Here is a 20,811-nt window from a genome sequence, read left to right on the forward strand (position 1 = left end):
AATTTAAAATTCCCAAAAAGACTTTCATGAAAGCTATCATGGAACTGTGTTACCCAACTGTATGACCAAAAAGACCTAAAGAATCTAAGCAACTTTAATTTCTGGTTTTATAGATGAAGAGGTGGAAACCCAGAGGGGTTAACTGACTCATCCAAAATCACACAGATGTTAACGACAGAACCAGAATTAGAATCCAGGTCTTCGAACCTCTTTACTTTTGTGTACTATTAGTGGTATTGGTTTTTTGGTTTTATTCTTGCTTTGATTTAATAACTTTTTGCATTAATTTGGGGGTGGGTAGTTTATTTCTGATTATAAAAGTAGTATAGGCTCACCAAAGAAGATTTGGAAAGTAAAAAATGAAGATAAAAAATTGCTAATTCACTTTTCAGGTATCACTGCCTCTCACATACCCTCACTCAATACAAACTATTCGTCCCAAAACTCTTCTTCATGGATTTATATAGCCCCATACTCAATGTTGGTCACCAAATACCATAATTTTTGTTGTTGTTTTCCTTTTTTTGTTTTTTTGTTTTTTTTTTTTGAGACTGAGTCTCACTCTCACCCAGGCTGGAGCGCACTGGCCCAATCATGGCTCACTGCAGCCTTGACTTCCCACCTCAGCCTCCCAAGTAGCTGGGACTACAGGTGCACATCACCACGTCCAGCCAATTTTTGTATTTTTTGTAGAGACGGGGTTTTGCCACGTTGCTCAGGCTGGTCTTGAACTCCTAAGTTCAAACAGTGTGCCCTCTGGCCTTCCAAAGTGCTGGAATTACAGGCATGAGCTGCTGCACCTAGCCAATACCAAAATTCTTAATTTCAGTTATCAACAAGTTTCCTGATGGCACCGAGATTTAGAATATGTCTACCATGGTATGTCAGACTTTAATTCAAGTACAAGTCATCTTCCTTTTCTTTGAGTGATGCCTTTCTCAGCTACATATCAATGTTTAAAGAATACATGTAACTAGAAAAGTGGCACGCGCACAGCCACAAATCCAATGAAGTCCAGGCCAATTTATATCATCACCTACAATGCTGAAACATGATATATTTTGAGTATCTTAAAAACAAGTAGCTGAGGTAAGTAACTATAAATATACTTTTTTCCTTAAATTTTATGTATATGTTAGTATATGAATACCTAAGTCTGAATGACCTCTAGCTAATAAGTAGTAAAATTCTTGCAGAGTAGAAGAACTAGGCCAAATAAAATTGTGCTAACCAATATAGCAGCCACTAGCCACGTATAACTACTGAGCACTTGAAATATGATTAGTCCTACCTATTCAGTAAATGGTGTTGGGGAAACTGGCTAACCATATGCAGAACGAAACTCGACCCCTACATCTTTCACCATATATAAAAATTAACTCAAGATGGATTCAGGATTTAAATGTAAGATCTCAAAACTATAAAAATTCTAGAAGACAACGTAGGAAATATCATTCTGGAATACAATAAAATCAAAAGTTGACAGGTGGAACCTAATTAAACTAAAGCACTTCTGCACAGTGAAATTACCAACAGAGTAAACAGACAACCTACAGAATGGGAGAAAATATCTGCAAACTTTGCATCCGACAAAGGACTAATATCGAGAATCTAGAAGAAACTCAAGCAAATCAACAAGAAAAAAACAACCGCATTAAAAAGTGGGCAAAGGACATGAGCAAACACTTCTCAAAGAGGACATACAAGCAGTCAACAAGCCTATCAAAAAATGCTCACTATCACTAATCATCAGGGAAATGCAAATCAAAATCACAAGTTACCATCGCACACCAGTCGGAATGGGTACTATTAAAAAGTCAAAAAATAACATGTTGGCAAGGTTGCAGAGAAAAAGGAACACTCATACACTGATGATGGAATTGTAAATTAGTTCAGCCCCTATGTTAAGCAGTTTGGAGATTTCTCAAAGAACTAAAAATAGAATTGCCATTTGACCCAGCAATTCCATTACTGAGTATATACCCAAAGAAAAATAAATGGTTGTTCAACCAAAAAGACACCTGCACTCTCATGTTTACCACAGCACTATTCACAATAGGAAAGATATGGAATCAACCTTCAACGGGGGACTGGATTTAAAAAAAAAATGTGGAACATATACACCATAGAATACTATGCAGCATAAGAAAAGAATGAAATCATGCAGCATGATTCCTCGTTGCAGCAACGTGAATGCAGCTGGAGGTCATTATCCTAACTGAATTAACACAGGAACAGAAAGTCAAATACCGCATATTTTCACTTATAAGTAGGAGTTAAACATTGGGTACACGTGAACATAAAGGTATGAACAATAGACACTGGGGACTTCAGAAGGGGGAAGCCAGGTGGCAAGGGTTGAAAAACTACCCACTGGATACTATGTTCACTATTTGGATAACAAGTTCAATTCAAATCCAAACCTCAGCATTGAGTGATATATTCATGTAACAAACCTGTACATGGACTCCCTGAATTTATAATTTTAAAAAACAGCAATATGACTAGTCCTTATTGAGGTACGCTGTAAATATAAAATACACATGAGACTTCAAAGATGTAGTGTGAAAAAAAGAATCTAAAAATAGCTCATTTTTATATTGGTTACATGTTGAAATGATAATATTTTAGATATACTGAGTTAAAGAAAGCATATTATTAAAATTAATTTCAGACTGGGGACAGTGGCTCACACGCCTATAATCCTAACACTTTGGGAGGCCAAGGTGGGCAGATCACCTGAGGTCAGGAGTTCGACACCAGCCTGACCAACGTGGTAAAATCCCATCTCCACTAAAAATACAAAATTAGTGAGGCATGCTGGCATGCGCCTGTAGTCCCAGCTACTCAGGAGGCTGAGGCAGGACAATCGCTTAAACCCGGGAGGCAGAGGTTGCAGTGAGCAGAGATCGCACCACTGCACTCCAGTCTGGGTGACAAGAATGAAACTCCATCTCAAAAAAATTAATTAATTAATTAATTTCTTCTGTTTCTTTTTACTTTTTTTAAATCTGACTACTGGAAAATTTAAAATTACATATGTGTCCCACATTTGTGGTCTGTATCATATTTTTATTGGGGAGCACTAAAGTAAGACAATAAAGGAAACAAAGGGGACAAAGAAACACATCAAGAAACAAAGGGGAAAGCTTTCCATTCGCTAGGCCCTGGAAGAGCCCAGAAACTTTCTACTCTGTGTTCACAAAAGAAACCTAATCATTCTCTGTTCTTCAATAACCTGACCTACAGCTTACTACCTCTGAACAAGAATTACAGGTTTATCTTAAAGGCACACTGATTTTTTTACATCTTTATATACACCTAATACGCTTTGCCTAAACCTAAATTGTCATGATAAAGGAAGAAAAAAATAATAATGCTTTATTTTCTAATGGGACAGCTTCCTTTTTATTCATAAGGAGACTTACTTCATGAGACTTTCTGTACCACACAGCTGTTCTTTCCAGTTAAGGACTCAAAAATTCCTGACTCTCTCTTACATGATGGTTGACAATGTAAAAAATTAAACCAAATATAAAGGTGCTCTTTAGGAAGACTTTCACTAAACAAGCAGTATTCCATGTTATTATGGCTCTGAGGCCTCTTATAAAGATTTTTAAAGGGTCATAACAGGTTTAAATTAATCCCATGGAAAGAATCTGACATTTTAAAAGGATCTGATGACTCAAAACATTCTTTTGGACTCTCCCAGCCTCTTCACTGGAAATGCACTCAGGACAGTCATACCAGTTGGGTTTCTTGTATGATGGCACAGATCAAGCACAAACTTGAAATGTGGAATAAGAAGAGTTATCTTAGGCTCTCCTTGATCATCAAGTGTTTTGTTTTTGTTTGTTGGGTTTTTTAATGTTGTTGTTTTGGTTTGGTTGGGAAGGATGGTGGCATGTGTGTGTTTTACTTTTACATTTGAGTGGAAAGGGGTACTTAACAGCAAAACAATGATAGCCAAGTCTTCCAGTCCAGAAATTACCAGGAGCCTTATCAGAACCAGACATGGAGTCTTTAGACAACTTTTATAGCCTCATAGAAGATACCAGGCTTCACTTTGCCAAGCTCAACTAAATTGGCCTGCCTGTCCCTACCGCTGAGCAAAACATGAAAAAGCTAGAAACAACACCACAAAGTCAAGAGCAGCCAGCCGCTCTAGGCAAGAAATTCTGATCTACTAAAGGTGAGTGTGGCATGCAGCCATAAGAAATAGGGTAGAATCGGTTTAAGCAAAGGAATCATCAGATAGTTGTATGATAGAGCACCCTAACTCCTTTGTGTAAAGCAGGGTTTCTCAACCTCAGCACTGTTGATAGTCAGGCCCAGATAACTCTTTTTTGGTTTTGTGGATTGTTTGTTTTTTTTAACCTCAAACTCCTGGGCTCAAGTGATCCTCCTGCCTCCACCTCCTGTGTAGCTGGGACTACAGGTACTCACCACCAAGCCAAGCTAACGAGATAACTATTTATTGTGAGCAGCTCTTCTGTGAACTGTAGGATATTCAGCAGCATCCGTGGCCTGTCTGCCACTAGATGCCAGTAGCAAGTCCTTACTGTTTCTGACTTCATTCCTCACTCAAGTCTCACAACCAGGTATCTCCAGACATTGCCAAATTACCCTGTGTTTGGGGGGGGGCCGGGGGTGCAAAAGAACCCCTAGGTGAGAATCATCAGTAGAGAGCAAAGACACCGAAAACAGTTGCTAAATAAAGGCTGCTTACACTGTATCCAGCGTGACAAACTGTACTCAAGCTGTTAGTTTTGCACATGTGGCAAGACATATTTCTGACAAAATTTCTGATATTACCAAACATGAAGGATAACAATATAATGAAGTACTCTAGGAATATTAACCAGGTAAGCTTCAAATGACACAGGATTCTTAAATCACTGTGGAATTAATAGTATCTGCCTCACTAATTTAGTCTGTAAACTTCTAAAAATCCGATTAACCAGTAATGATGGTCAAGTATTCAGATGATGTTCCAACTCCTAAAGTCAGGTTACTTGTTCTTTTTAAAATTATAGTTTTAAATTTTAACTGTTTAATTAAACTGTAGGAAGAAGGTATTCTCAAATACTCTACTAGAAATGTAAAACGCAATGTATAAAGCAATTTAGCAGCACCTACCAAGGCTTTTATTTTTTACCTAGAATTCCACTTTTAAGAATTTATCTTACAGACATACTCCCCTATGTGAACACAGAGATATGTCTTAAGTAGTTCCCCACCAATGTTGTTTACAACAGCAGTAAAATAAAAATGCTCCAGATGTTATCAGTAAGAAAGTGGCCGTAAGTAAGTTACTACTTATTCACACCTTGGAAGACCGTACAGCCATTTATTTATTTATTTATTTATTTATTTATTTATTTATGAGACAAGAGTCTCATTCCGTTGTCCAGGCTGGAGTGCAGTGACACAATCTCGGCTCACTACAACCTCCACCTCCTGGGTTTAAGTGATTCTCCTGCCTCAGCCTCCTGAGCAGCTGGGATTACAGGTGTGTACCACCACACCTGGCTAATTTTTTGTATTTTTAGTAGAAACGGGGTCTCTCACCAGGTTGACCAGCCTGGTCTCGAACTCCTGACTTCAGGTGATCTGCCCCCATCAGCCTCCCAAAGTGCTGGGATTACAGGTGTGAGCCACCGCGCCCAGCTGTACAGCCATTTAAAAAAAAAAAAAAAAGACAACAAAAAAAATGACAAATTTTTCAGTAGGAAATGAAACATTCGCAGAGGCCAAGATGGTAGATCATGCTTGTAATCTCAGCATTTTGGGAGGCTGAGGTGAGTGGATCACTTGAGCTCACCAGTTCAAGACATGCCTGGACAACATGACAAAACTCCATCTCTACAAAATATACAAAAACTAGCCAAGCATGGTGGTGCGTGCCTGTAGTTGTAGCTACTTGGGAGGGTGAGGTGGGAGGATGGCTTGAGCCCAAGGGGCGGAGGCTGCAGTGAGCCAAGATCACGCCACTACACACCAGCCTGAGCAATAGAACCAGACCTTATCTCAAAAAACAAAAACCGAAAAGGCCTGGCATGGTGGCTCATCCCTGTAATCCCAGCATTTTGGGAGGCTGAGGCAGGCGGATTACCGGATGTCAGGAGTTTGAGACCAGTCTGGCTAACACGGTGAAACCCCGTATCTACTAAAAATACAAAAATTAGCTGGCCCAGTGGCGTGCACCAGTAATCCCAGCTACTTGGGAGGTTGAGGCAGAAGAAACACTTGAACCTGAGAGAAGGAGGTTGCAGTGAGCCAAGAACATGCCACTGCGCTTCAGCCTGTGCAACAGAGCGAGTCTGTCTCAAAGACCAAAAAAAAAAAAAATAGAAATATATATAGTGAGAGAGAAAGAGTACAGTACTATGTTTATAAAAATAAACATGTCTGGCCAGGCACGGTGGTTCATGCCTGTAATCCCAGCACTTTGGGAGGCTGAGACAGGCAGATCACTTCAGGTCAGGAGGTAAAGACCAGCCTGGCCAACATGGTAAAACCCCATCTCTACTAAAAATACAAAAAGAAGAAAAAAAAAAATTAGCTGGGCAATGTGGTGACCTGTAATCCCAGCAACTAGGGAGGCTGAGGCAGGAGAATTGCTTGAAGCCAGGAGGCAGAGGTTGCAGCGAGCTGAGATTGTGCCACTGCACTTCAGCCTGGGTGACAGTGCAAGGCTCCATTTAAAAATAAATAAACAAAATAAAAATGTCTACATATATGTATATATAGACAAAAAAGTCTAAAAGAATACATACTAATTTGTTTTCATTTTTTTGGCAAGCATTTTTGGGTTTTTGTTTGTTTGTTTTTCAAGACAGGGTCTCTCTCTCTCGATCTCTGTAACCCAGGCTGGAGTGCAGTGGTGCAATCATGGCTCACTGCAGCCTCGACATCCTGGGTGCAAATGATCCTCTTGCCTCAGCCTCCCAAGTAACTGAGACAACAGGCACGTACCACCATGCCTGGCTAGTTTCTTTGATTTTTGTAGAGACAAGGTTTCCCTATGTTGCCTGGGCTGGTCTCCAACTCTTGGGCTCAAGCAATACTCCCGCCTCAGCCTCTCAAAGTGCTGGGATTACAGGCGTGAGTTACCATGCCCGGCCAAGCATATGTTTTTTAAGCCATTTACAGTATTTTTCAAGACCAAGACTTAAAAACAATTTGCACTGTTCATTTTACAAATTAAGTGTTTAGGATTTTCTTTGGTAAATATCACTACTTCTACAAATCATGCTTTGTGGATTATTCTGCATCATACACTGGGATGTATTGGTGTTCACCGTTTATCCAGTAACATAATGCCAACACTGCTTAAGCCCTCAAGAGTGAGCCACTTGGCTGGGTGCAGTGGCTCATGCCTGTAATCCCAGCACTTTCAGGAGGCCAAGGCGGGCAGATCACCTAAAGTCAGCAGTTAGAGACCAGCCTGGGCAACATGGTAAAACCCTGTCTCTACTAAAAATACACACACACACAAATTTGTCAGGCATGGTGGCTCACGCCTGTAGTCCCAGCTACTCAGGATGCTGAGGCACAAGAATCACTTGAACCTGGGAGGCAGAGGTTGCAATGAACCGGGATCAATGCCACTGCACTCCAGCCTGGGCAACAGAGTGAGACTCTAACTCAAAAAAAAAAAAAAGAGTGAGCTACTTAAGACTTAATTAAATTTGCCAAACCAACCTCAAAAGAGTTAAGAAACCTCACCCAGCTCCCCTCTTGAACCATAACCCATCAATAACTAAGAAAATATACAGAGGGAAATAGTTCAATTTAGAACACTGTTTTAGTAAGTGTTTATTAAGTGCTTAATAAACATGTAATTTATAGTTTAATTTAGCAGAATTTCATCATATGCATTAAAATTCAAATGATTCTAATTTTCCTTTTCAATTTATTGATCTGAGTAATCAAAACTAATGGATGTGATTTTTCTTCTCCAACTTAAATCTTAAAAGAATGAGCAAATAAGCCAAATTGGGGGGGGGGGGGAATAGCATTAGGAGACATACCTAATGTAAATGATGAGTTAATAATGAGTACAGCACACCAACATGGCACATGTATACATATCTAACAAACCTGCACATTGTGCACATGTACCCTAGAACTTAAAGTATAATAATTTAAAAAAAAAAAAAAAGCCAAATGACTGAAAAACTGACAGAACTAACAACAAAAATTAAAATCTCAATTCTAGATTTGGAATAACACACTATTTTATCTGGGTACACAGTTTAAAAAAAAAAAAAGGTAGTTTTCCAAGAATTTTTCTGGTTCTAAAATACACAGGCAGAGAGACACACTTCAAATCAAAATGTCAGGCACTCACCATAATAGCTATGGCCTTTAAACCACCCCAGTACCCCTCCCCCTGCCCACAGCTCTAGCCAGTTTAACTGCTTTTAAATGGAACATTCTAAATTGCTAAAAATAAACTATCTCTATTTCCTTCTGATTAAGTTTTCCCATTTTCCCATGACATTTTAACCTTTATTCAGGCAGTTATGATCACAAACATACAATACCTATATGATACCATTTCTAACCATTTTATATAGAGATATATCAATGTGTGATAGTATTTCCTTTCCCTTCAAACAACAATATGGCAAAATAACTTTGAAGATCTCTAGTCAATTAGAACCCTGGATCTGACGACTGACTCTGTGGCATTTCATAAAACTTGGCTCCCCATCACAAGGCCACAATTATTCTTTCTTGACTACAAGCATCATCTCTGGATTATCCACATCTCTTCCATCTCCAAAGATAACTAAAAAAATACAGGGTAACTACATGAGTATAAAAACACATGAACCTGGCCAGGTGCAGTGGCTCACCCCTGTAATCCTAGCACTTTGTGAGGCAGAGGTAGATCACTTGAGGTCAGGAGTTCAAGACCAGCCTGGTCAACATGGTGAACGAAACTGCGTCTCTACAAAAACTACAAAAATTAGCTGGGCGTAGTGGCGCATGCCTGTAATCCCAGCTACTCAGGAGGCTGAGGCAGGAGAACTGCTTGAACCTGGGAGGCAGAGGTTGCAGTGAGCTAAGACTGCACCAATGCACTCCAACCTAGGCAACAGAGGGAGACTCCATCTCAAAAAAAAAATTAAAAATTAAAAAAAAAAAAAACCACACATGCAACTGCTCAAGGTTTTTGCAGAAAGTGGAAAGATAGATCAATGATGGATGCAAGATGTCATACAACATCCTCCTCTAATGGCCAGAAACATACTCATGTTAGTGGCATCACCAGGCATCACACTTCTCTACTGTTCAATATTTCTATTATGAGTATCAATAAATCTCATTTTCTTATTCAGTTAGAATATAATACATTTGGCATGTGGTGAACTTCTGACAAGAACTGAATTTAGTTCCTACAGCTTATGTCTTATTTTGAGCATGATGTCAATTCAGTCAACAAAACTAACCATCTTATCAGAAATGAACTTAGTATCTCTTCTTTATAATTTAGAGAGCTTTTTCAGGTAGTATCAACCAAGTGAGGGATTTTTTAAATGTTTGTTGTTTTTTTCTTGAGACTCAATGTCCTAAAGACAAACAGTGTGGTTTTTATTCAGTGAAAAAGCAAAGGTTTCTTAAATTCTCTAAGTTCTACTTACAGAAGAAACTATGTAATATAAGCATGCTTTTAAACAAATGTATACTATCAGGTTGACCTCTCTGTCCATTTCACTAACTTCTTGACATCCTTTTCTTTTCTTTTTTTTTTTTTTTCTTTTTCAGTCTACATCATGCTTTGCTTGACATGGTTTTAGAAAAGGATGTTTTTCAAGCTTTGTGTATATGAACCTTTGGAAAGTTTTCAAGTGTCTTGGATCTTTATTAATATCACTAAAGAAAACACAATAACAAAACATTTTTATGAATTCAGGAAGTACTTTTAAATAAATCTTTTCTTTTTTTTCCAGACAGGTCTCACTCTGTCACCCAGGCTGGAGTGAGATGGCACAAACATGGTTTACTGCAGCCTCGACTTCCCCCAACCTTAAGTAATCCTCCCACCTTGGCCTAACAAAGTGCTAGGATCACAGGCATGAACCACTGATCCAGTCTTAAATAAATCTTCATTAGTCACAAATCCCTATATACATCTGAAAAACACCAGTACAAATCGGTCTGCAGACAGGGGTTCATTTGGATAATCAAATCCCTTATAACAACTTCATATACCTCTCCAGCATTCGTGGCCCAAAATTAGAAACCACTGGCAGAGACTATGAAATATAAAACTGCCTAGTTACAAGCAGAATGGCTCTTTAAAGTAAATATTAGGAATCGTAAGTGAAAATTTATTGTGTGTCAGGTACCAATGTTTTCCCCCTATAAAACTGTATTTACAAATTTAAAATCAAAATTAGTCATGAAAATCATTTATATGTGCACATTTACTTCATCACAGGCATTTTTTAAGAAATGCAGCTACTCATAAAAAGGCCCCAGGACACACTGGAACACAGAATGTGCCAGCTTCCATTTCCACCACCAAAGAGAGAAGGTTGGTTTTCGTTTGAGCTCCACTACCCAGTCAGAGTATCTGTATCTAAAACCTTAATACAATTTTGAACGTATCACAGGTCAGAGCTGCCTAAAAGAGAGACAAATATATATGATAGCAGAAATGTAAAAATACAAATCATAAAATAGCCACCTCACTGTGAAACTAGAAGGGTTATGGCAGTAATAAGGATGAGAAAAAGAGCAGCAAAAACACAAATGTAGAGATTTCTCTAAATTAATCAATATTTGGTAGTATCTTCTTATTATGAGAAATAAGGTTGGGTGCAGTGGCTCACATCTGTAATCCCAGAACTTTGGGAGGCCGAGGTGGATCACCTGAAGTCAGGAGTTCGAGACCAGCCTGGCCAACATGGCAAAACTCGTCTCTACTAAAAATGCAAAAATTAGCCAGGCATGGTGGTGCATGCCTGTAATCACAGCTACTTGGGAGGCTGAGGAAGCAGAATCACTTGGACCCAGGAGAAGGAGGCTGTAGTGAGCTGAGATCGCACCACTGCACTCCAGCCTGGAAGACAGACCAGGACTCTATCTCAGAAAAAAAAAGAAAGAAAGAAACCATGGAATGTTTGCTCTGGATAAGCCCCAAGAGACCATCTATTCTAGTGCAATTGTTTCATTTTACAGATGAGGAAACTGGCCCAAAGAACTTAAGTGGCTTGCTCCGGGTCATTCAGCTGACTGGTAACAAGTCCTGATCCCAGACCTTCTGGCTCCTAGCCCAATATCTCCAGTTTTTTGTCTGGTGTTTCACAATCCCTCTGCCACATCCTAATCTGGATTTGACTCATTATTTATGTTGAAAATTATTTTGACAATGTATAACTATTGTAAACGGATATTTCTCAAGCTTCATTTAACTATCCTGCAGATCACTCAAATTAAACCTCAGCAGTTTTCCCATCTATAGAGCGGGTGGGGATAGGTATGTTTTGGGCACTATGAATTTCTCTTATCTCCTCTTTGATCTTGAAAGTCTATGAGAAATAAATGTGTTTTTAAAAAATTAGTTTCAAAAGCAACTCTTCTTGAAAGAAATTCACTTTAATGAAAGTAAAACTTGGGTTTTCAGAAACCAATGCCCTAGATTTATTTTGACTTCAACTAAATCAGATGGGTACATCACCTCTCATTCAAATAAATACACTAAGGTGCCAAATGAAGATGCATACTTACAATGCCAAATGCTGCAGTTCTTTTTACCAACTAAGTCTTTGTGACAGGAAATAGTTCACATTGACTAAATTCTAAACTCAGGATTTAGGACAAAATACTAAAACTGATATGAATAATTGTTACATACTTGTATGGTTAACTGGTAATGACACAGAAAAAATAAATACCAATATGGAAGACTATAAATGAACCAATTAAAAATATGACAGATCCCTGGGTGGGCACAGCAGGCTTTGGAAGGCCACGGCAGGCGGATCTCTTGAGGCCAAGAGTTTGAGACAATAGAGCGACATAGATAGGCAATATAGCAAGACTGCCATCTCCACAAGAAAATTGTTAAAATTAGCCTGGTATGGTGGTGCATCTGTGGTCCCACCTACTCAGGAGGCTGAGGTGGGAGGATCTCTTGAGCCTGGGACTTTAAGGTGGCAGCAAGCTATGACTGCACCACTATACAATCAGCCTGGGTGACAGAGTGAGACTCCATCTCTTAAAAAAAAAAAAGAAAAGAAAAACTATGACATCCTAGTGTAACAGCAGCTAAAATTTATACAGTACAAATTGGAGCCAACTGCTTTCCACATGTTAACTCATTTAATCCTTACAACCCTACATCTACATACTATTATTATCTCCCACTTTACAAATCAGGGAACCAAGGCAGAGACAAATTAAATGACAAGGCCACAGTCAGACACTTGTAAGAGGGAGAGCCAGGACCTGCACAGAAAATGTTAATAAGATATAATGATGGTGGAAATTTTACATGAAATGTCCAGAATAGGCAAATCCAGAGATACATAAAGTAGATTAGTGGTTGCCTGCAGCTGGGGAGAAAAGGTAGCGAGAGGAATGAGGAGTGACTGCTAATGAGTACAGAATTTCATTCTGAGGTGATAAAAATGTTCTAAATATAGAGATGGTTATACAACTCTGTGAATATACTAAAAACTAATGAATTGCACACTTTTGAAGAGTGAACTGTATAGTACATGAATTACATCTCAATAAAGCTGTTAAAAAATATGGTGGTGAGATATAGTCAAAACGGAACCATACTCAGCAATAAAAAACAATGGAAAAGATAGTTAGTTGCCAGTATTAGGGGAAGCAGTCTGAGTCTCTATTTTTGCTACTTTAGGTCTAAAATTATTTCCGAATAAAAATTGGGGTTTTTTGTTAATTTTTATATTTTTGAGACAGGGTCTCATTCTGTCAGCCTGGCTGGAGTACAGTGGCGAGATCTCAGCTCACTACAGCCTCCACCTCCTGGGTTCAAGCAATTCTTCCACCTCAGCCTCCCGAGTAGCTGGGATTATAGGCGCACGCCACCATGCCCAGCTAATTTTTGTAATTTTAGTTGAGACGGGGTTTCACTATGTTGGCCAGGCTTGTCTCAAATTTCGGGCCTCAAGTGATCCACCTGCCCCGGTCTCCCGAAGTGCTGGGATTACAGATGTGAGCCACCACACCCAGGTGGAAGTTGTTTTTTTAAATGGAACCATCAACACAGCATGAAGCAGAGGGCACCAGATTTAGAGGCAGGAGGTGCTGCCCTGCCTCCTGACACCCATAACTTCCCTTCTCGAAGTTCTGAGGGTGACAAGACTCATCCTGCTCAACATCTCACTTGCCATGGGGACCCCACAGAAGGTGGCATGATGAAAACACTCCCACTTGGCAGGACACAGTGGCGCACGCATGTAATCCCAGCACTTTAGGAGGCCGAGGCAGGCAGACCATGAGGTCAGGAGTTTGAACCAGCCTGGTCAACATGGTGAAACCCCATCTGTATTAAAAATACAAAAATTAGCCGGGCATGGTGGCATGCGCCTGTAATCCCAGCTACTCAGGAGACTGAGGCAGGAGAATTGCTTGAACCCGGGAGGCAGAGGCTGCAGTGAGCTGAGATCATGCCACTGCACTCAAGCCTAGGTGACAGAGCAAGACTCCATCTCAAAAAAAAAAAAAAAAAAGAAAAAGAAAATACTCCCACCACAATACTCAAATGCCATCTATAGGAAGGATAAATATTACCACGTTGAAATTTTATAAAATTTTATAAAAGCAAAATTATCAGTAGAAAACTATCAGAAAAAGGTGTCTGAAAGCTCAAGAAATATAGTAATAGTCAATAGTTAGGCCGGGTGCAATGGCTTACGCTTGTAATCCCAGCACTTTGTGAGGTCAAGGCGGGAAAACCACTTGGGCAATATGGTGAAACCCTGTCTCTACAAAAAATACAAAAACTAGCCAGGTGTGGTGGCACACGCCTGTAGTCCCAGCGACTCAGGAAGCTGAGGCGGAAAGACTGCTTGAGCCTAAGAGGCAGTGGTTGCAGTGAGCCAAGATTACAAGACCGCACTCCAGCCAGGGAGATTGAGCAAGTCTCTGTATCCAAATATATACATATGTATACAGTAAAGAGCTAATTCTTAGTGAGCACTCTCTATGTGCTACACTGCTCTCCACCCTACTCATCTATTGGGTCACTTAATTCTCACAATAACACTATAAGTACTATTGTCACTAGCCCCACTTTACAGAAGCAGCAACTGAGGCCCTTGTCAAAGGGTACATGCTGAGCAGGGGTCTAAACTTAAGCAACATGGCCCCAGAGTCCATGATCTTAATGCACTTTGGATACTGCCCCTAAATCAAAAATTATGTGCTTTTCTTTAGAGCTGCCATTCACCATTCATTCAACTCATTAACCTAGGCCCTGCACAAGGTAAATGAAGAGATAATCTTTGGCCCTCAGGGAGCTTACATTGTACTGGGAAACCAGGCAAGTAAACCTCAAAAGCCTCTGTGAGAAGAGTGCTGTAAGAGTGCTGGGGACAAGACACCTCCCTGAAGCCAGCGAAGTCACAGGAGGCTACCTTCCTGCAGGTGACCATGTCAGATCAATAAGAGTTCACCAAGAAGAAAAGAAGGACAAAGGGAGCTAGGATAATCAAAAAGAGATCACCCATAAAGTGAAGAGGCAGCAGAGAGAAATCCAGGAGACAGAAAAATGAATTTAATAAACAGGAAAAGAGATACCTTCTCCACTTAAATAGAAGGAAAAATGAAGTTCAAGACAATTCATGCCTGCTGGCCATCATAAAGATGGTAGTAGTTCATGGTGGGCCATGTGGAGAAGTCAGGAATTAAACAGGGCGGGACCTTAAGACTTTATCCATCAAATTAATCTTTTGTGTTTGGGCTTACTTTTATCTTACAGTAAGCCTAACTGTGACTCAAAGCGGTTAAGAAGGTCTTGCTAAGGGTAACGTACAGGTAGAAAGCCGCAAATCTCCAAGACCTGTTCTCTTCTACTATACCATACTCCTTCTATGAACTAGTGTCACTGTGTAATGGCGCTAGTCAGCAGTTACATGGATTCTAGTCTGCCTGGAAAATGGGACGGATGAAAACGCAACTGGAGAAACGTACACGTTATGTTGTGTATCATTCTCCAAAATGCAGAGAAGCTGAACATGAACACTCTCCTTCCTCAAACTATAAGCAAAACTATTCTGGCTCAGTTTTCAAAACTTTTTAAAAAGCAAATTAACAAACAAACCAACAAAAAAACACCCACACCTCAGTGGTTCTCAAAAAGGATACACAGTTTATTAAAGTAGAAGCACATACTCCCTAATACACTAGAAGACCGCTTTATATTCAAAAGTTTTGTCTTGTGGGTCAACCAGGCACTGATCTGACTAAGAGATGTACTACTAATTAGATAAGTCAATTACTCAATTTGACTTGATAAAAAGGCATCATCATAAATTACCACAGTGATGACTTATTAAATTTTTATCAGACTAATTACTACATTGGGATAGGCTAGAAGTAGTCCTCCAAAAAAAATTGTTTTGGTCTAGTAAGACCATGAGCCCATACAAATACAGCTGCCGCCACCACTACCCCTACAAAAAAGCTTGAAGAATACACACACACCAAAATGTTTGAAGTGATAATCATCTGTTCAGCTGTATTTTCTACAAAAATACATGCATGACTCTGGTAACTTTAAACAGGTTTTTGTTTTTTGTTTTTAAGAACACCAAAAACCACATTGGAGGGTGGGAGGGATGGCAGGGCAAGATTCAGAAAAACTTAGCTCAAGGCTTCTAACTAGAATCTTTACATCAAAATCTTTAGCAACATTATATTCTACAAGACGATATTCAATGAACAGTACCTTAATGGTTCTTAAAACATTACTTGTCGCATACTTAGAAAACTATAACAGAAATGAAGCTCAGGTAGAAAATGAGCTCTAAAAATTAAAAAAAAATTCAACAAATTTCAGATTCTGTGGCCGAATCCTAAATCATTTACATTAGTGCAGTTCTACTCTTCCAAATAAGACAAAAGAATACCACCATATTTTTCTACTATATGAAATTGATTTTTTTTTTTTTTTTTTTTGAGAGTCTTGAACTGTCGCCCAGGCTAGAGTACAGCAGCGGGATCTTGGTTCACTGCAACCTCACATCCCGGGTTCAAGTGATTCTCCCGCCTTAGCCTCCCAAGTAGCTGGGAGAGGCGCCCGCCACCGCATGTGGCTAATTTTTGTATTTTTAGTAGAGACGGGGTTTCATCATCTTGGCCAGGCTGGTCTCGAACTCCTGACCTCAGGCGATCCACCTGTCTCAGCCTCCCAAAGCGCTGGGATTACAGGCATGAGCTACCGTGCCTGGCAGACTAAAAATATTAAAAGAAGCCAGGCACAGTGGCTCACACCTGTAATCCCAGCACTTTGGGAGGCCGGCCAAGGCAGGTGGATCACTTGAGCCAAGGAACTAGAGACCAGACTGGGCAACATGGACAGATGCCACCTCTACAAAAAATTAAAAAGTTAGCCAGGCCTGGTGGCGCACATCTGTACTCCCATCTACTTGGGAGGCTGAAGTGGAAGGATCACCTGAGCCCAGGAGGTGGAGGTTGCAGTGAGCCGAGATGGCGCCACTGCACTCCAGCCTGGGTGACAGAGTAAGATCTTGTCTTAAATTAGGAAAAAAAAAGGAAGAAGAAGAAGAAGGAGAGAAGGAGGAGGAGGAGAAAGAGAAGGAGAAGAAGGAGGACAGAGGAAGACGAAGAAAGAGAGAAAGGGAAGGGCAGGGAAGAGAAGAAGGAGGAGGAGGAGAAGGAGGAGAAGGCTAAATATAAAGTTACTGGATGCTATGAAAAATACAAAATCTAAGATTATTCCTACTTTCAAGGCACTTGAAATCTTATTAAGAGAAATAAACTATTTTTTACATAGAAAGACAGAGGAGCCAGGTGTAGTGGCACACACAGCTACTTAGGAGGCTAAAGCGGGAGGATCCCTTGAGCCCAGGAGTTCAAGACCAGCCTGGGCAACATAGCAAGAAACCTCATCTCATCTCAAAAACAAAAATACAAAGACAGAGGAACAGCACATTAATACTATGCACTGCACACCCTCTGAAGTTGTACATGGGAACCTTGAAAGATAACCAGTAAAGCAATGCAATATACAGGAATGGTCCAGCGAGCAATACAGACCATAAATAAAAAATTACATAATACCTACAAGAGCCAAACAGGGAAAGTTAGCCTTTTTTTTTTTTTAACTACTGTATGTACAGAGGAGTTTTGGGAAAGGCATCATCAGAGTGAGCTAAACTAGACAGAAAGCTTCTTGGGAAGGCCTCCTGTTGAGCTGAGCCCTAAGGAGACAGAAGATTAATTTCCATCTTGGGAGGAATGAATAAAGCAAAGGCACTGAGGTCATTGAAGAATGCAGGGTGTGAGGTGACAGGCAGGAACAGGCCACTATGTAGAGGTTAGAAATGAACACTATGACACTTCCAAAGCAATATCCAGTCTGCTCAAAAAGCGTTTGAACCATCTGTACTGCACATCCCCAGGTAAAAGATAGCAAATCAACAACTCCAACCAATTTCTCAGGTGATTCCTATACATACTGAAGTCTGAAAACAACTGTTTCAGAGCAAGGAGGTAACATAAGGCAAGCAGTAAAGACAAAAACACCACATTTATATCACATGTTAACACTGCAAGGAAAACAATTGTTTTAGATGTTCTGTTTCAATACTCCCTAGTATTATCCTTCCCCAAAAGCACTTTCATTTATTATATAGTTTAATGAATTTCACATCTGAAAATCATTAATAATCTGTCTTCTCTTAGATATACTGAAACTACCAGAATTGCATGAGGGCCTTGAAAGTCCTTATTTAAGAGGTTCGGATGTCAGGATGTGAGGAAAACCATTTGGAAAAATCCCAATCAGTATGCCTCTCTGCCCCCCAATATGCTTCACTAAGAAGGGCAGAGTCCTGGTTTTAAAAGCAAAGCAAAGCAAAGCAAAACATGGCCTCAAGTGATCCAACCACCTCAGCTTCCCAAAGTGCTGAGGTTACAGGTGTGAGTCAAGGCGCCCAGCCTGGGACAAGAGTATTAAATGCACCTTACTTCCTGTCCCGGGCCACTGCTGCAGTGGGCACAAGGAAGAATCTCAGCAGCTTGGGTAAGTAGTGAGCACTAAAGGACCATTAGTGGGCCTTCAAAAAGCCACAAGTTGCCTTACAGAAAGGATTTGGGGCCTCAGAGGCCTAGAAGAAGCAATGAGGGAATACCAACTGCCTACCTGCTATGAGTACGAGGCCCCTTCTAAAGACCTCTCTCTTTCCTGGCATCCAACTACCCTAACTGTTAATTACCTTGCTCCTGGATTAATCTCAGAAGGGCAGTGTGGGTTTCTTTTAGAAGCCATAAGATAAACATGGCACTTCTCCCTCGGTGCGATTAACTTTACTAAAAACACCAATGTTTAGAATGAAAAGAAACAAATATGAAATGCAAAAATCTCTGAATTTTTAAAAATAAAAAAACTAAAAAATAAATAAACAAGACTTCAAAAAAACTGCAGCAAGGGTAATTCTCTTTTTTTTTTTTTGAGACGGAGTTGCGCTCTGTTGCCCAGGCAGGAGTCCTTGCAGCAGCGCGATCTCAGCTCACTGCAAGCTCCGCCTCCCGGGTTCACGCCATTCTCCTGCCTCAGCCTCCCGAGTAGCTGGGACTACAGGCGACAGCTACCACGCCCGGCTAATTTTTTGTATTTTTTAGTAGAGATGGGTTTTCACCGTGTTAGCCAGGATGGTCTCCATCTCCTGACCTCGTGATCCGCCCACCTCGGCCTCCCAAAGGTGCTGGGATTACAGGCGCAAGCCACCGCGCAGGTCCCAGCAAGGGTAACTCTCTTATGCCTAGGGGCACTTGATTAGATAAGTTTGAGAAGCCTGACCCTAGGAATCTAGCATAAACCCACAGAAAGAACTCTTTTCTTCTGGAGCCTCAGTTTGCGTGATTCCTCTTTGTAGAGATCTAGCCTGAGTGGCACCTAATGCCTTTGGGATCCAACCTAATAGCCTGATCCAAGCCCATAAATCCTCACTCCATCCTCCTTCCCACCCCTACACACACTTCTACACATACCAGTGTTATCTTCCAACCCCTGCAGCTCTCAGGCCCCCATTACCAGGTGTATGCTCTTCCCTCCTTGCACACCTCACACACCTCTTTGGAGCCACTGTGCACACAAATGCTTTCCTCTTTAGACCACTCCGCTCACTTGTTTACCCCAATGCTATGGCAACCCCCTCCCTCTGTCACTCTTTGTTCTGTCACTCTCACAAAACAACTGCATATATTCACTAGTTTCATAGGGACCACAATGGCACATAAAACTGTGTCCTGGGTGCCCATTTAAGCCCTTCTGGTATCATTTTCCTGAATTCTTATGAAAATAGGCCTTCTATATATATTAGCTAACATTTCCTGAGCATCTACAATAAGCCTTTCCCACATATGACTGCATTGAATCCTTACAACTCTAAAGTATGAGCCCTCTCATTATCCCCCTTTTTACCACCAAGGAAACTGAGGCATAGAGAGGTTAAATAACTTATCTAAGATCACTCCAATAGTAAACGGCAAAACTGGACTGAAGTCCTAGCTTGTCTTCCCCAAAAGGGGATGTTCTTAACCCTTCCTCTCATAAGAAGCCAGAGTCCAGAAGAGCCCCACAATCCCGACTGTCATTATCAGCACCCTCGTTCCACTAAATATTTAAAGCTCTTGCTTTGCTTTCCAGCTTTCTAATTCAACCAGCTTTGAGGCAGCGAAACATAAATGTCCACTTCTGGAATGGGAGACATCTCCAGTGAGAGTTACCTTAATGTCCAGAAGAAGCCAGGCAGAGAAATCACATGTCTCAGCTTTTCCACTGCAAAATTTCTATTTTACACTTGAAGAATGTGATTCTAATCAAGTACAAGTTAATCTGCACCTGAACATCTTCAGGTCCATTAATATAAAAATCAGTAACTTTTTTAAATCAAAGGTTTCAAGAAATTAGATTTATCTAGTTATTTAGCCTTCAAAGTCTGAGTCAAATAACTCTTCCACAGACTTTGCTGCTTAAAATCCTTCACTTCTTCTCTAGGGCTGTGTAGACTGCAAATATTTCCATTACAGTTGCTTATGGGACTCATATCCCAGTTGTATCTTAGTCTATGACATGCGCTATAATTTAAAAATCATATAATTAACATAATTACCTTTATTTTAAAATATTCCTTTTTTTTTTTTTTTTTGAAACAGGGTCTTGCTCTATCACCCAAGCTGGTGTGCAGTGGCACGATCTCAGCTTACTGCAATTTCTGCCTCCAGGTTCAAGCGATTCTCGTGCCTTAGCCTCCCGAGTAGCTGGGATTACAGATGCACACCACCACACCCAGTTAATTTTTGTATTTTTAGTAGAGACAGGGTTTTGCCATGTTGGCCAGGCTGGTTTTGAACTCCTGACCTCAAGTGATCCACCCGCCTCGGCCTCCCAAAGTGCTGGGATTACAGGCCACCTGAGTCACTGTGCCAGGCCTATTTTTAAATATTCTGTGCATCAGATATTTCACTAAACCAGGCTGCCCTTCCTCCTACTCATTCCCATCTCATCTCATTATTCCAAATGTTAGAGGTTTGACTATATGTTTGTTACAAGCACACACCTGCAAATGG

General features: G+C 40.4%; 1 protein-coding gene across 4 annotated transcripts in view; it reads right to left on the bottom strand.

Annotated features, from left to right (window-relative positions):
* The window catches only part of PPP2R5E (protein phosphatase 2, regulatory subunit B', epsilon isoform), a 182,509-nt gene that overhangs the window by 119,261 nt on the left and 42,437 nt on the right, over window positions 1-20,811 (bottom strand). Inside the window, exon 1 of one of the 4 annotated variants that reach the window (XM_011978284.1) lies at window positions 19,274-19,336. The exons of the other annotated variants lie outside the window; for them this stretch is intronic. The gene's annotated coding sequence lies outside the window, so the exon portion shown is untranslated. Of the gene's footprint in view, window positions 1-19,273; window positions 19,337-20,811 lie in introns of those variants that run through there. 4 annotated transcript variants of the gene reach the window in all.

The sequence above is a fragment of the Mandrillus leucophaeus genome, unplaced genomic scaffold, assembly GCF_000951045.1.
Source record: "Mandrillus leucophaeus isolate KB7577 unplaced genomic scaffold, Mleu.le_1.0 Scaffold192, whole genome shotgun sequence".
In the NCBI taxonomy this organism is placed as follows: Eukaryota; Metazoa; Chordata; class Mammalia; order Primates; family Cercopithecidae; genus Mandrillus; species Mandrillus leucophaeus.